We start from the raw sequence: 17,184 nt of genomic DNA on the forward strand, positions 1-17,184 counted from the left end.
CAGAACCTCACACAAATATTTATACACATCATAGACCCGTAATCACATCCAACTAGTCAATCCTGATCACGTAAGTTACCACATGATAAAGGTTATCTCTTGCCCGAGCTTAACTCGCATGCCCTTCATAACACATTCTCCCATTCGCATAACCATCACCTCCTGCCAAATGTAACCATACCGCTAATACTCAACTACTAGCAACCGCCTTCTATAACCACATCTTATACTCCCTCACAACCATACATATCAATCCGGTCTCTACAAAATCAACCTCTTTAGAATTGCCATCTTTCTGATCTATCATCACCCTTAACCACTAGTGACAACACCACAATACCAGCTCTGCTCGTATAACAAATCTCTTACACTCACCTCTAGATATAACAGTTTATTTCCTATCTTCGGTTAGCATTTCAAATAACGACGTCAAATCCACCAACAAAATTTACCTCTACATTCTTCCCAATACTATCCTTAATTGTATCGTCATCTAACTCTCCACCAAAATCTCATATCGTGCAGATACTCTACCAAATTCTTACTCCCTTAATTCCTCGAAACTCATGACTAATCATGTTGTCCTGAAACTCATATATAACCATTAACTCACATCCTCATGATAGTATCATAAATCTTGACGATTCCTTACTTCTATATCACATAACTCCGGTCAATTTTTTTCTCATCTTACTTTTATCCTTTTTTTCTCTTTACACTCAATAATACCAATTAATAGTTCATCTCCTTACTCCTTGTACCTAACTCTCTAGTAATCCAGTTACCTTTTCGTTGCTCCAAAACTCAAATTCCATTATTTCATATCAGTACCATCTCAATCTTTCTTACCATGGATCTTCTCTCATCATGCTATCACTCATAAACCAAAACTTGTTTCATACCGTTAATTGCCCAAGAAAAGCACACACTTGTTTTACCTCTTAATAAACCAAATCTCCTAAACTCACTCACTATCTACAAATCCACGTTGCGACATGTCTCCATCTAAGTTCACTATATACCACTCTTCTCCATTCTCCTACAACGACCTTTCATTACATATATTCTTCACCAACACAATCTAACCATCTCCCTCCATAATTCCTTACACATCTCAAGTTGCTACTATCCACATCCTTCCTTTTAACCTTTTCATTCTCACGTTCCTTACACTTACATCACTCCTTGCTCATATACACTTACCTTTACATTACTCAAATCCGCAATTGTATCACTCACCACGTCTCACAAAACTTGCACCATGCCTCAGTCAACTCATCAATGTTCCTTTTCTTTTTCCACTATCCATCACAACCACATATAACTAATGTCCTCCCCACCGAACTCATACCCACCATAAGGTGCCACTCACTACATAATAAGATTGGGTAACTTACGCATCAAGACTGACACACATATAAAATAATGCATAAAGAAGCAAAAGAACACCTTTGAATTAAATATAATATGCGACGAAGTCAAAAGATAAGCATATGACCCAAAACAGGGGTCACTAGATCGAGTGCAGCCTACTCGATCGAGTAGGCGAAGGTCAGAAGCATGTATAAGGAATTACCAAGGCTACTCGATTGAGTAAGGGTTACTCGATCGAGTAACAAGGGGTGCACTCAATCGAGTACCCTACGCATTTCTCAGCACTGTCCAATTTTCGTAAAACGGTCATATCTCACTCGTTTCTTGGTCATTTTGGGCGTTTGACCTATCGTTAGAATCGTAAAAGAACAAGCTATCACCTCCAATTTTAATCACATCAAAATAATATATACATCTCAAGTTATAATAGTTTAAAGACGTGCTTGCGATTAACGTGAAGGGGAAGAAGCAATTTAAGATGTGCTTGCGATTAACGTGAAGGGGAAGAAGCAGTTTAAGAGGAACGCAGGTAAGAAGCCCGTTCAGGTGGAAGGCAAAGGTAAAGCAATTGCGAATTGCTCTACCAAGCCTAAACCTATAAAGGGTAATCCTCTTAAAGATACTTGTAATTATTGTAATAACAAGGGACATTGGAGACGTAATTGTACAAAGTACCTGGATGACATAAAAGCTGGCATTGTGAAGCCGACATGTAATTTCTCAACTGAATCTTTTATGATAGACATAAATTATGCTTCAAATACAACTTGGGTATTAGATACTGGTTGTGGTTCTTACTTGTGTAATCATTTGCAGGGCCTAAAAAGCATAAGAAAGCTAAACAAGGGTGATGTCGATCTCCGAATGGGAAACAGGTCTAAAGTAGTTGTCGTCTCAGTAGAACTTATGTACTTAGTTTAGCTTCGGGGTTGGAGTTACATCTTAATAATTGTTATTTTGTACCAACGCTATCTAGAAATATAATATCCGTATCTGTGTTAGACACGGAAGGGTTTTTCTTTGTAATTAAAGACAAGTGTTGTACTTTTTCCTTTAATGGGATTGTATATAGCCAAGCTATTTCGATCAATGGAATTTATATTCTAGATACCTACAACGATGTTTATCTTTTAGATAGTAAAAGACTCAAAACAGGTGATCCTGATCAATCTTATTTATGGCATTGTCGATTAGGACACATCAACGAGAAACGCATTAAAAGACTAGTGTCGACTGGTGTAATTAAACCTTTTGATTTCGAATCATTTGGTACATGCGAATCTTGTCTTCTTGGCAAGATGACTCGTTCACCTTTTCTAGGAAAAGGATCTCGAGCTAGTGAGTTACTGGGTTTAATACATACCGATGTATGTGGTCCAATGACAGTCACAGCTAGAGGTAATTATGACTATTTTATTACTTTTACCGATGACATGAGTAGATATGGGTATATCTACTTAATGAGGTATAAAAGTGAAACTTTTGATAAGTTCAAAGAGTTTCAGAATGAAGTAGAAAACCAATTAAATAAGAAGATTAAAGCATTACGATCAGATCGTGGTGGGGAATATTTAAGCAATGACTTTAAAGATCACCTTAAAAACTGCGGTATTGTATCTCAATTAACTCCTCCCGGCACACCACAATTAAATGGTGTGGTGAAAGGAGGAATCGAACTTTATTAGATATGGTTCGATCGATGATGAGTCAAACAGAGTTACCTAAGTCATTCTGGGGTTTTGCCATTTTATCTGTTGTACAATCACTTAATAAAAGTCCCACTAAAGCAACTGACAAAACTCCATATGAGATATGGAAAGGGACAGTCCTGAATCTGCGATACATGAAAGTATGGGGTTGTGATCTTTATGTCAAGAGCAAGTCTGACGATAAGCTTGCACCTCGTTCTGAAAAGTGTATTTTTGTAGGCTACCCTAAGGAAACTTGTGGATATTACTTCTACAATAGTAACGAGAATAAAGTGTTTGTGGCTCGTGAAGCTGTCTTTCTAGAAAAAGAGTTTATTTCTAGGAGACAGAGTGGGAGAAAATTTGAACTTGACGAAGTTCAAGAGCCACAAACTGATATGACAATACAGGAAGATGTTCCTTCTACGTCTGAATCAGTTATTGTTCCCTCTGAACCTAGGAGGTCAGAAAGGGTTAGTCGCCAGCCTGATAGATACCTTGGTATTATCGAGGAAGATGGTGACTATGAGGTTTTACTTTTAGAAAGTGATGAACTCAAGACCTATGAAGCAGCTATTATGAGTTCTGACTCTAAGCTATGGCTCGAGGCCATGCAATCCGAAATGGATTCCATGTACGATAATCAGGTATGGGACCTGGTTGACTTACCTAAAGATGTTCGACCTCTTTAGTGTAAGTGGATATTCAAGATTAAAATCGGCATGGATGGACATAAAGATGTCTACAAAGCTAGATTGGTTGCAAAAGGTTTCACTCAGGTTCATGGTTTACACTATGATGAAACTTTTGCACCAGTTGCTATGCTTAGATCTGTTCGGATAATGTTAGCGATTGCTGCATTTCATGATTATGAGATATGGCAAATGGATGTCAAAACCGCTTTCCTGAACGGGTTTCTGGAAGAGGAAGTGTTCATGACACAACCTGAGGGTTTTTTGGATCCTAAAAATCCTAGCAAAGTATGCAAACTTAAGAGATCCATTTATGGTCTTAAGCAAGCGTCAAGAAGTTGGAATCATCGTTTTGATCATGTTATTAAACAGAATGGTTTTTCTCGAAGTGTTGAGGAACCATGTTTATACATGAAGTTTAGTGGGAGTAAAGTTGTTTTCTTACTTCTTTATGTGGACGACATATTACTCATTGGGAATGATGTTGATATGCTTGCTTCTGTTAAGAAGTGGTTGGGAAATCACTTCCAAATGAAAGATTTGGGAGAAGCTCAGCGCATCTTGGGTATCCGGATCTATAGGGATAGATCCAAAAGGATATTAGCATTGAGTCGAGAAGCCTATATCGATAAGATTCTTGACCGATTCAATATGAAAAACTCCAAGAGAGGTTTTCTACCTATGGGCAGTGGGATCACTTTGAGTAAGTCACGGTGTCCTACTGAGCCTAAGGATATTGAACGCATGAAATCGATTCCCTATGCTTCCGCTGTTGGATCGATCATGTATGCTATGATGTGTTCTCGTCCTGACGTCTCGTATGCTTTGAGTATGACGAGTCGTTTTTCAGAAAACTCCAGGTGAGAGTCACTGGATAGCCGTCAAGAATATTCTGAAGTACTTGAGAAGGACTAAAGATTCATTCTTAGTGTTTGGAGGAGAATCTGAATTACGTGTAAGAGGTTATACGGATGCCGGTTCCAAACCGATAGGGATGATTTGAAATCCCAGCTGGTTTTGTCTTTTGTTGAACGGAGGGCGGTTTCTTTGGAGAAGTTTCTAAGAGTCTGTGACTGCTGATTCTACAACGGAAGCTAAGTACATTGCAGCCTCTGAAGCTGCAAAGGAAGCTGTTTGGATTAGCAATTTTTAGAGGGACTGAAAGTAGTTCCGACCGCCGAGGATCCTATCACTTTGTATTGTGATAACAGTGGGGCAATTTTTCAAGCAAAAGAGTCTAAGTCTAGTAACAAATCTAGACATGTACTTAGGAAATTTCATGTAATTAGAGATTTAATCGAAAGGAAAGAAATAACAGTTTGTAAGGTTGGGACAGCTGACAACATCGCTGATCGTTTAACCAAACCTTTGTCTCAAGCTAAACATGATAGTCATGTAGTTTCGATGGGGTTGAGACGAATGCCAGAACTGTTGTAAATTATATGATATGTAATAATCAAAATATTGTATTTATTATTTCATATATGATAAGTTGCATTTATCGTTATATTCTGTTTTATGTCTGAATTTATATACTTTGTTTTCTCCAAATAGGTTGTAAAGACAATGTCAAACCCTATTAAGTGAACTGGATTAACATTGTATTTTGTCCCTAGTTACTTAATGAGGTGACGTCTCGGAGTGACTAGATTGTAAGGCGATAGATGACAGGTTTGACTGTTATATGGTCATAGTGATGGATGGTCGATTACATAGGCAGATTGTGAGACAATTTGTCGGACAGTGACCGTCTGTAGAGTCCTTTTGTTGCTAGGTCGTGGCGAGGATTTCTATTTATTCCTTCGAGTCAATTCTTTAGACTGGTGACTATTTGTCTTAGTTGGTACGGTTTTCCGGTGGCTTTGGTTTTTGTTCTAGGTCGCACCGTAAAAGGAGGCCGATGAGCATTTACTGGGTCATTGTGATCTATATCGAATGAAGAAAATAGGTCAACAAGATTGTCCTTTTAAGTCATATTTTATCTCAAGGCCACTCGAGGAGAGATGACTGTGAATGCGTGGCCACGCTCGGATGCGATCTATAGTAGATTATCCGGTCAGACAACCATTCTCCTAATCGAGGAAACCACTATATGATATGATCACGTGGAAGAACGACCTGAAAGACATCTTGCATTGAGTGTGAGATATTATTGGACAAGAGAATTGGTAACGCACACTTGTGTCAGACAAGTGGGAGATTGTTGGAGTAGTGTCCTCCACAATAAGTGCGTTTACATAATAAATCTTGTAAAAGGAATATCAGGGATTTATATTATTTATTTGTCAGCTGGTCATCGTTAATCGGTAATGATTGGCTGACTAGAGTTTGACATTACTGTCGTGTGACGGTGGTGATCAGCTGATCCCTTTAGGTCACACCTATAGGATGATGCTCAAATTGGATAAATTAATTATTTGTATGAGATACGATATAATTAATTCCTTGTATTAATTGACTTTTAATAAGTTGTGTGAATGTATTATTTGATGACGGGTTACGAACTCGGGCCAAGAGGATTTATTATTTAATTATGTGATAATTAAATAATAAATATAAATTAGAATTTATTAATTAATTGTTAATTAATTAACTTTATACGATATATGTATAACTTTTGAGGTAAAGATAATTAGCTATTTTAATTTACAAGAGGTTGTAAAATTAGCTAAATGGGGTAGTATTGACACAATATATGTTGATAAAATGGTCTCATGATTACTTAATAGTTAAGTAATCATTAGTGGTTAATTTGTATTATTTAACTGTTAAATAATTAAATTAATATTTAATTATGTAAGATAATTAAATATAAGACTTATAAGCATTTGTGGGACAAATGTCGGAAATCGAAATGGACCAAAATATTACATGTGGGTTGACACTTGTATAAGATAAGTGTTATTACATGTGGCATAACCCACTAAGAAATGTTTAACTCATTTCTTTATATTTTATTCTCTATAAATACCCCACTATTTACACTCATTAGATGATGATTTTAGAGACCAAAAAATCCTCAAAATAGACCCTTGGTCGTGCCATATTGAAGAGAAAAAGAGAAAGAAAAAAAAAACCTTATTTTCTTCATATTTTCTCATCAAAAACTTGATCAAATTGTTGATTATCATCAAAAATAATTCACAAAACTATAATATACATAAACTAATATTATTAGTGTAATAATATTACATAGTATACAAGGTTATCCTACTAATTATCTAGTTAGTAATTATTAGGATTTTTGGGTTTAATCTTGGGTGCATCCAAAGGAGATTACCTAAGTTGGTAATTTGGTTTTTGGAGGATCATCCACCATCTATTAGCTCAAGAACAACATCAAAGAAGGAGTCCTTGAGTTATGCCCTTTATATTTTCATCATCAATGTAAGGAAATTTCTCTTAAATGGTTTTTACACCAATTTTGTTATTTTTATTTGCATGCATGTAGATTTAGACCATTACATCAAATTAATTAGTAATTTTGATTTCATAAGATGAGTATAAAATGGTCTAAATAACTAACAAGTTCCTTACATTAATGATGGAAATATAAAGGGCACAACTCAAGGACTCCTTCCTTGATGTTGTTCTTGAGCTAATAGATGGTGGACGATCCTCCAAAAACCAAATTACCAACTTAGGTAATCTCCTTTGGATGCACCCAAGATTAAACCCAAAAATCCTAATAATTACTAACTAGATAATTAGTAGGATAACCTTGTATACTATGTAATATTATTACACTAATAATATTAATTTATGTATATTATAGTTTTGTGAATTATTTTTGATGATAATCAACAATTTGATCAAGTTTTTGATGAGAAAATATGAAGAAAATAAGGTTTTTTTTTCTTTCTCTTTTTCTCTTCAATATGGCACGACCAAGGGTCTATTTTGAGGATTTTTTGGTCTCCAAAATCATCATCTAATGAGTGTAAATAGTGGGGTATTTATAGAGAACAAAATGTAAAGAAATGAGTTAAATATTTCTTAGTGGGTTATGCCACATGTAATAACACTTATCTTATACAAGTGTCAACCCACATGTAATATTTTGGTCCATTTCGATTTCCGACATTTGTCCCACAAATGCTTATAAGTCTTATATTTAATTATCTTATATAATTAAATATTAATTTAATTATTTAACAGTTAAATAATACAAATTAACCACTAATGATTACTTAACTATTAAGTAATCATGAGAGCATTTTATCAACATATATTGTGTCAACACTACCCCATTTAGCTAATTTTACAATCTCTTGTAAATTAAAATAGCTAATTATCTTTACCTCAAAACTTATACATATATCGTATAAATTTAATTAATTAACAATTAATTAATAAATTCTAATTTATATTTATTAATTAATTATCACATAATTAAATAATAAATCCTCTTGGCCCGAGTTCGTAACCCGTCATCAAATAATACATTCACACAACTTATTAAAAGTCAATTAATACAAGGAATTAATTATATCGTACCTCATACAAATAATTAATTTATCCAATTTGGGCATCATCATATAGGTGTGACCTAAAGGGATCAGCTGATCACCACCATCACACGACAGTAATGTCAAACTCTAGTCAGCCAATCATTACCGATTAACGATGACCAGCTGACAAATAAATAATATAAATCCCTGATATTCCTTTTACAAGATTTATTATGTAAACGCACTCATTGTGGAGGACACTACTCCAACAATATTGATTTAATTTTAGGGCTCGAAATTTTTGAATTTTTAGCTCCTGGAAATTGTTCCAAAATGTACAAAATTTTATTTTAAGTCATTTCAATTTTTATGGTTTGATTTAAAATTAAATCGTAAAAATTGTCGCTTTACCGATTAAATTGTGAAATCGTTTTAAATAAATTTTAAGAACAAAAATTTTCACTTGCATGGCATTTTTGGTGTAATACCAGAATGTTCATGGCTTTGAAATTTATTTTTCCATAAATTTTTAAATTAAATGGAATTTTTGTATGATACTTGTGAATTATTATATCATTTTTGTCATAATTGTGTTTTAATTCCCATATAAATTCAAGATAATTGTTGACAATAATTATTTTGATATATGACCAGATTAGTATGATGAGTATGTCTTAAAAATTCAAAAATTTCGAGCCCTAAAACTAAATCGAGCCCTAAATTAAACCTCATGGTGTTTGTGGCTCGTGAAGCTGTCTTTCTAGAAAAAGAGTTTATTTCTAGAAGACAGAGTGGGAGAAAATTTGAACTTGACGAAGTTCAAGAGCCACAAACTGATTTGACAATACAGGAAGATGTTCCTTCTACGTCTGAATCAGTTATTGTTCCCTCTGAACCTATGAGGTCAGAAAGGGTTAGTTGCCAGCCTGATAGATACCTTGGTATTATCGAGGAAGATGGTGACTATGAGGTTTTACTTTTAGAAAGTGATGAACCCAAGACCTATAAAGCAGCTATTATGAGTTCTGACTCTAAGCTATGGCTCGAGGCCATGCAATCCGAAATGGATTCCATGTACAATATGTTGGAGTTAGTGTCCTCCACAATAGTGCGTTAACATAATAAATCTCATTAATAGAATATCATCAGATATTTAATTATTTGATCCTCGTCAGTTGATTAACGTAAATCGATAACGGTTGGCTGACTAGAGTTTGACGTTATTGTCGTGAGACGGCGGTGATCAACTGACCCCTTTCGGTCACACCTAAAGGAACGAACCCCAATTGATAACTAATTAATTGTATGAGATACAATTCATTTAGTCCCTTGATTTATAGACTAAGAGGTTAGTCGATTATTATTAGAGAGATTTCGAGTTGCGAACTCGAGGAGGTTAGATTATTATTTAATTATGCGATAATTAAATAATAAGTTTTGGGAAACGGGTTTTAGTTAATTAATCGTAATTTACTAAAATTGTACTAATTGATTAATGTGATTAATATTAGTACGTAAATAATATGTGTAGTGGTACACGTATATTTACGGAGTGAATTGGACGAATTTATTATGGAAGCATTTAAACATGATACGATGTTTAAAATAAAAATTACACGGATTTGTGCGACAAATATAAAAACCAACATGGACCCGTATATGGTCATGTGGACCGTGTAAAATAAGTGTAATGGATGATTACTCACATAATCATTTTTACCTTATTTTGTATACTACCATAATATATGTCTTATACTACATTTTGCATGTGATGTAAGATAAAAATATAAAACAAAAATTGTCCACTAGAGCACCAACCCACCCGCCACTTCCTTTCCCAATTCTACACTCCATATATTTGGTCATTTGTTCACTCCACCTTACTTACACAAAAATCATTCATTTTGCATGTGAACAAAAACCTCTTCCATCTCTCTACAACATTTCTCTAGTATACAATTATTACTAAGAATAGTTAGTAATATTACTAGTATTATTATCAAGGGCACATATTAATAAGTTACTAGTTCATACTTATTAATATTGTTGGGTAGTTCTTGGGTGCTACTTGGAGGAGACTTTCTATTTGAAGGTTTTTCAAGGAGGATCATCCACATCATTTTAGCTCAAGAACAAATTAGTAAGGAGAACTAATTTGTGCCCATTTTACCTCATATTCAATGTAAGGAAATTGTTTTTCCTTATACTTTGTTTTTTATGCTTTCATATTAGCATGCATGTTACATAGACTACATAAACAACAATTTATGAGATAAATTTATTTTGTTAGAGAGTCTAATATGGATCTATGATCTTTCAAGTGGTATCAGAGCTTAGGCTTGTAATTTGCATGTTGATTTTAAGCATTTTTATGAATTATAAGATAATTAGTAAAAACTCAAAAATTGTGTTAGAAGAGGTTTTGGCACGAAATTTTTGGGACATGAATACCTACTGATCTCAAAAGGTTTGTGGAATTTTTTGGTGATTTGTCAAGTAATTTTGCTAATTTTAATGATTTTTGGTAGAAACCGAGTCAAAATGTCGCATTTTAGTGAAAAATTGACTAAAATTAGTTAAATGTTGATTCGGTGCATGGATTTTGTATGGTAGTTCATGCATGTTTTCTACTGATTGTATGCAAAAGGTTGAAGGTTGATTCGAATTTTTGCATGTTTATTGATTTTTTGAGTAAAAAGTCGATAAAAGTCCAATTAATTAATCATAATTTCGAATTTTTGGATTCTGCCCATGATAAATTTATGTACATTTAAGTATATTATTTAAATGTCAAAAGTAATTTTGTATGTGTGTTTTCACTTTGTTTTGATGTTTATTGGTTTTAGTGGTTAAAAACCGATAAATATCGATCTTTTTCTTCACAAAATTTATCCGAAATTTTTGGGCAATTTTTATGACTTTTTGGTGTTCTTGGGAGTGTTCCAGAATACTAAAAATTTTTGTTTCAATTGTTTGGGTAATTTTTCAATTATTTTGGATTTTTACTTAAATATTATGATTTTTCCGATTTAATTAGCAAATTATCACCAAACCAAACTAATAATTTGTCATAAAATTAGTGAGAACTAATTTTGAGGTTCAAAACAGTTTGGACTATTAGTTTGGACTTAAATGAGATTTAAGAGTTAATTATTGATTTTTACATGTTAAAAATCGATTAAATCCACAAAACCGAGATGGTGTGGACTAAAGCGGCCGATAAGACTCCATATGAGATATGGACAGGGAGAGTCCCTCATTTGTCATTCATGCGTATTTGGGGTTGCGAAGCGTACGTTAAGATCAAGTCTGACAATAAGCTTGCACCTGTGTCCGACAAATGTCTTTTTGTAGGATATCCAAGGGAAACACGTGGCTATTACTTCTACAATAAACACGAGAACAAAGTGTTTGTGGCTCGTGATGCTGTCTTCCTAGAAAAGGAATTTATTTCTAGGAGACAGAGTGGGAGAAAATTTGAACTTGAAGAAGTTCGAGAGCCACAAACCGAGAATGAGGTAGAGGAGAACGTGGAGGAAAGCATTCCCTCTTCCTCTGAAACGGTAATTATTCCTAGAAAGTCAAGTAGGATTTCTAATCTACCAGATCGCTACCTTGGTAACATCGAAGAGGATGGTGTTTTGTTACTTCTTGAGAGTAATGAACCCACTACGTACAAATCGGCCATGTCTAGTCCCGACTCCTCGCTTTGGCTAGAAGCCATGCGGTCCGAAATGGATTCCATGTACGAGAACCAAGTATGGGACTTGGTGGATTTACCTGAGGGAGTGCGACCTCTTCAGTGTAAATGGATATACAAAATTAAACTCGGCGTGGATAAACATGTGGATGTTTACAAAGCTAGATTGGTGGCAAAAGGTTTCACCCAAGTTCATGGTTTACACTATGACGAAACCTTTGCTCCAGTCGCTATGCTAAGGTCCATTAGGATAATCTTGGCGGTTGCCGCATTTCATGATTATGAGATATGGCAAATGGATGTCAAAACCGCCTTCTTGAATGAGATTCTAGAAGAAGAGGTGTACATGATACAACCCGAAGGTTTTGTGGATACATCTAACCCTAATAAGGTGTGTAAGCTCAAGAAGTCCATTTATGGTCTTAAGCAAGCATCTAGGAGTTGGAATCATCGCTTTGATCATGTCATTAAACAATACGGTTTCACTAGAAGTGTGGAAGAACCGTGTTTATACATAAAGTTTAGTGGGAGTAAGGTTGCATTCCTTGTCCTATATGTGGATGACATATTGCTCATTGGGAATGATATTCCAGCGCTCACTTCCGTTAAGGAGTGGCTAGGGAAACACTTCTAAATGAAGGACTTGGGAGAGGCACAACGAATCTTAGGTATCCGGATCTATAGGGATAGGTCCAAGAGGATACTAGCATTGAGTCAAGAAGCTTATATTGACAAAGTTCTTGACCGGTTCAATATGAAAGACTCCAAGAGAGGATTTCTACCTATGGGCCAAGGGATTACTTTGAGCAAGTCACAGTCTCCCTCTACCCCTAAGGAAATTGAACACATGAAGACCGTCCCTTATGCTTCCGCTGTTGGGTCTATCATGTATGCTATGATTTGCACTCGTCCCGACGTTGCGTATGCCTTGAGCATGACAAGTCGGTATCAAGCCAAGCCTGGTGAGAGTCACTGGATAGCCGTAAAGAACATCCTTAAGTACTTGAGAAGAACTAAGTATTCGTTCTTAGTGTTTGGAGGAGAAACTTAGTTGTGTGTAAGAGGTTATACGGACGCAAGTTTCCAAACCGATCGGGATGACATGAAATCCCAATCCGGCTACGTGTTTATGCTAAATGGAGGAGTTTTTCTTTGGAAGAGCTTCAAGCAAAGTGTTACCATGCGGATTCTACAACAGAGGTGAGTACCTTGCGGCGTGCCGAGGTCGCCAAGGAAGTGTTTGGATTAGGCAATTCATGGAGGGGCTAGGAGTAGTCCATTCCGCCAAAGATCCTATCACTCTATATTGTGATAACAGTGGAGCTATTTTTCAAGCCAAAGAGCCTAAGTCTAGTAACAAATCTAGACACATTGAAAGGAAATACCATGTAATTAGAGATTATGTGGAAAGGAAGGAAATTGACATTTGTAAGGTTGGGACAGATGACAACATTGCTGATCCTTTAACCAAGCCTTTATCAAAGGCCAAGCATGATGGTCATGTCGTCTCTATGGGATTGAGACGAGTACCGGATTTTCTTTAGATTATGGATATGTAATAATTGGATAGTGTATCTTTTATTATATATATGATAATCACATTCATTGTTTTCGTATTAATTCTTTTATGAATTTTTATTTAGTGTGACTAAATTTTAATACCTTGTTTATCTGAATAGGTTGTGGAGACAATGTTGAACACTATTCAAGTGAATAAGATGAACATTGTATCTTGTCCCTAGTCACTTAATGAGGTGACGTCTCGGAGTGACTAGATTGTGAGTCGATTGATGGTTGTTCAACACCATAAGGTCATATGTGATGACTGGTCGATTACATAGGCAGAGTGTGTGACACTTTGCCGGACAGTGACCATTTAGAGAGTCCCTAATTTCTATTATAGACGCCTGGTCCTGGCGGGGATATCTAAGATGTTCTAATGAGTCGATTCTTTTGACTGGAGACTATTATCTGAGCAGGTGCAGTTTTCGAGTGACTTTGGTTTTTGTCCTAGGTCGTGCCGTGAAAGGAGGCCAAAAGGGCATTTACTAGGTCATGGTGAGCTGTATTATGCAATAGGATAGATAGGGCATACAGAAATTGTCCACCCACGTTGGGTAACTATATCTCAAGGCCACTCGAGGAGTTAATGACTACAAATGCGTGGCCACCCTCGGAAGTAATCTGTGAGAGATTTTTCCGGTCAGGTAGTCACACTCCCGATCGAGAAAACCACTCGCGATGTGTTCATGTGCAAGTGCGACCTGAAAGACACCTTGCATTGAGTGGGAGATTAAAACGGACAAGAGAATTGGTAGCGCACACCTTGTGTCGGACAAGTGGGAGATTGTTGGAGTTAGTGTCCTCCACAATAATGCGTTAACATAATAAATCTCATTAATAGAATATCATCAGATATTTAATTATTTGATCCTCGTCAGTTGATTAACGTAAATCGATAACGGTTGGCTGACTAGAGTTTGACGTTATTGTCGTGAGACGGCGGTGATCAACTGACCCCTTTCGGTCACACCTAAAGGAACGAACCCCAATTGATAACTAATTAATTGTATGAGATACAATTCATTTAGTCCCTTGATTTATAGACTAAGAGGTTAGTCGATTATTATTAGAGAGATTTCGAGTTGCGAACTCGAGGAGCGGCAGTTATTATTTAATTATGCGATAATTAAATAATAAGTTTTGGGAAACGGGTTTTAGTTAATTAACTGTTAATTTACTAAAATTGTACTACTTGATTAATGTGATTAATATTAGTACGTAAATAAGATGTGTAGTGGTACACGTATATTTACGGAGTGAATTGGACGAATTTATTATGGAAGCATTTAAACATGATACGATGTTTAAAATGATAATTACACGGATTTGTGCGACAAATATAAAAACCAACATGGACCCGTATATGGTCATGTGGACCGTGTAAAATAAGTGTAATGGATGATTACTCACATAATCATTTTTACCTTATTTTGTATACTACCATAATATATGTCTTATACTACATTTTGCATGTGATGTAAGATAAAAATATAAAACAAAAATTGTCCACTAGAGCACCAACCCACCCGCCACTTCCTTTCCCAATTCTACACTCCATATATTTGGTCATTTGTTCACTCCACCTTACTTACACAAAAATCATTCATTTTGCATGTGAACAAAAACCTCTTCCATCTCTCTACAATATTTCTCTAGTATACAATTATTACTAAGAATAGTTAGTAATATTACTAGTATTATTATCAAGGGCACATATTAATAAATTACTAGTTCATACTTATTAATATTGTTGGGTAGTTCTTGGGTGCTACTTGGAGGAGACTTTCTATTTGAAGGTTTTTCAAGGAGGATCATCCACATCATTTTAGCTCAAGAACAAATTAGTAAGGAGAACTAATTATTGCCCATTTTACCTCATATTCAATGTGAGGAAATTGTTTTTCCTTATACTTTGTTTTTTATGCTTTCATATTAGCATGCATGTTACATAGATCACATAAACAACAATTTATGAGATAAATTTATTTTATTAGAGAGTCTAATATGGATCTATGATCTTTCACAATAATCAGGTATGGGACCTGGTTGACTTACCTAAAGATGTTCGACCTCTTCAGTGTAAGTGGATATTCAAGATTAAAATCGGCATGGATGGACATAAAGATGTCTACAAAGCTAGATTGGTTGCAAAAGGATTCACTCAGGCTCATGGTTTACACTATGATGAAACTTTTGCACCAGTTGCTATGCTTAGATCTGTTCGGATAATGTTAGCGATTGCTGCATTTCATGATTATGAGATATGGCAAATGGATGTCAAAACCGCTTTCCTGAACGGGTTTCTGGAAGAGAAAGTGTTCATGACACAACCTGAGGGTTTTGTGGATCCTAAAAATCCTAACAAAGTATGCAAACTTAAGAGATCCATTTATGGTCTTAAGCAAGCGTCAAGGAGTTGGAATCATCGTTTTGATCATGTTATTAAACAAAATTGTTTTTCTCGAAGTGTTGAGGAACCATATTTATACATGAAGTTTAGTGGGAGTAAAGTTGTTTTCTTACTTCTTTATGTGGACGACATATTACTCATTGGGAATGATGTTGATATGCTTGCTTCTGTTAAGAAGTGGTTGGGAAATCACTTCCAAATGAAAGATTTGGGAGAAGCTCAGCGCATCTTGGGTATCCGGATCTATAGGGATAGATCCAAAAGGATATTTGCATTGAGTCAAGAAGCCTATATCGATAAGATTCTTGACCGATTCAATATGAAAAACTCCAAGAGAGGTTTTCTACCTATGGGCAAAGGGATCACTTTGAGTAAGTCACAGTGTCCTACCGAGCCTAAGGATATTGAACGCATGAAATCGATTCCCTATGCTTCCTTTGTTGGATCGATCATGTATGCTATGATGTGTTCTCGTCCTGACGTCTCGTATGCTTTGAGTATGACGAGTCGTTTTTCAGAAAACTCCAGGTGAGAGTCACTGGATAGCCGTCAAGAATATTCTGAAGTACTTGAGAAGGACTAAAGATTCATTCTTAGTGTTTGGAGGAGAATCTGAATTACGTGTAAGAGGTTATACGGATGCCAGTTTCCAAACCGATAGGGATGATTTGAAATCCCAGGTTGGTTTTGTCTTTTTGTTGAACAGAGGGGCGGTTTGCTGGAGAAGTTTCTAAGAGTCTGTGACTGCTGATTCTACAACGGAAGCTGAGTACATTGCGGCCTCGAAGGCCGCAAAGGAAGGCTGTTTGGATTAGGCAATTTTAGAGGGGGGAAAGTAGTTCCGAACGCCGAGGATCCTATCACTTTGTATTGTGATAACAGTGGGGCAATTTTTCAAGCAAAAGAGCCTAAGTCTAGTAACAAATCTAGACATGTACTTAGGAAATTTCATGTAATTAGAGATTTAATCGAAAGGAAAGAAATAACAGTTTGTAAGGTTGGGACAGCTGACAACATCGCTGATCGTTTAACCAAACCTTTGTCTCAAGCTAAACATGATAGTCATGTAGTTTCGATGGGGTTGAGACGAATGCCAGAACTGTTGTAAATTATATGATATGTAATAATCAAAATATTGTATTTATTATTTCATATATGATAAGTTGCATTTATCGTTATATTCAGTTTTATGTCTGAATTTATATACTTTGTTTTCTCCAAATAGGTTTTAAAGACAATGTCAAACCCTATTAAGTGAACTGGATTAACATTGTATTTTGTCCCTAGTTACTTAATGAGGTGACGT

The sequence above is a fragment of the Silene latifolia genome, chromosome X, assembly GCF_048544455.1.
Source record: "Silene latifolia isolate original U9 population chromosome X, ASM4854445v1, whole genome shotgun sequence".
NCBI lineage: Eukaryota > Viridiplantae > Streptophyta > Magnoliopsida > Caryophyllales > Caryophyllaceae > Silene > Silene latifolia.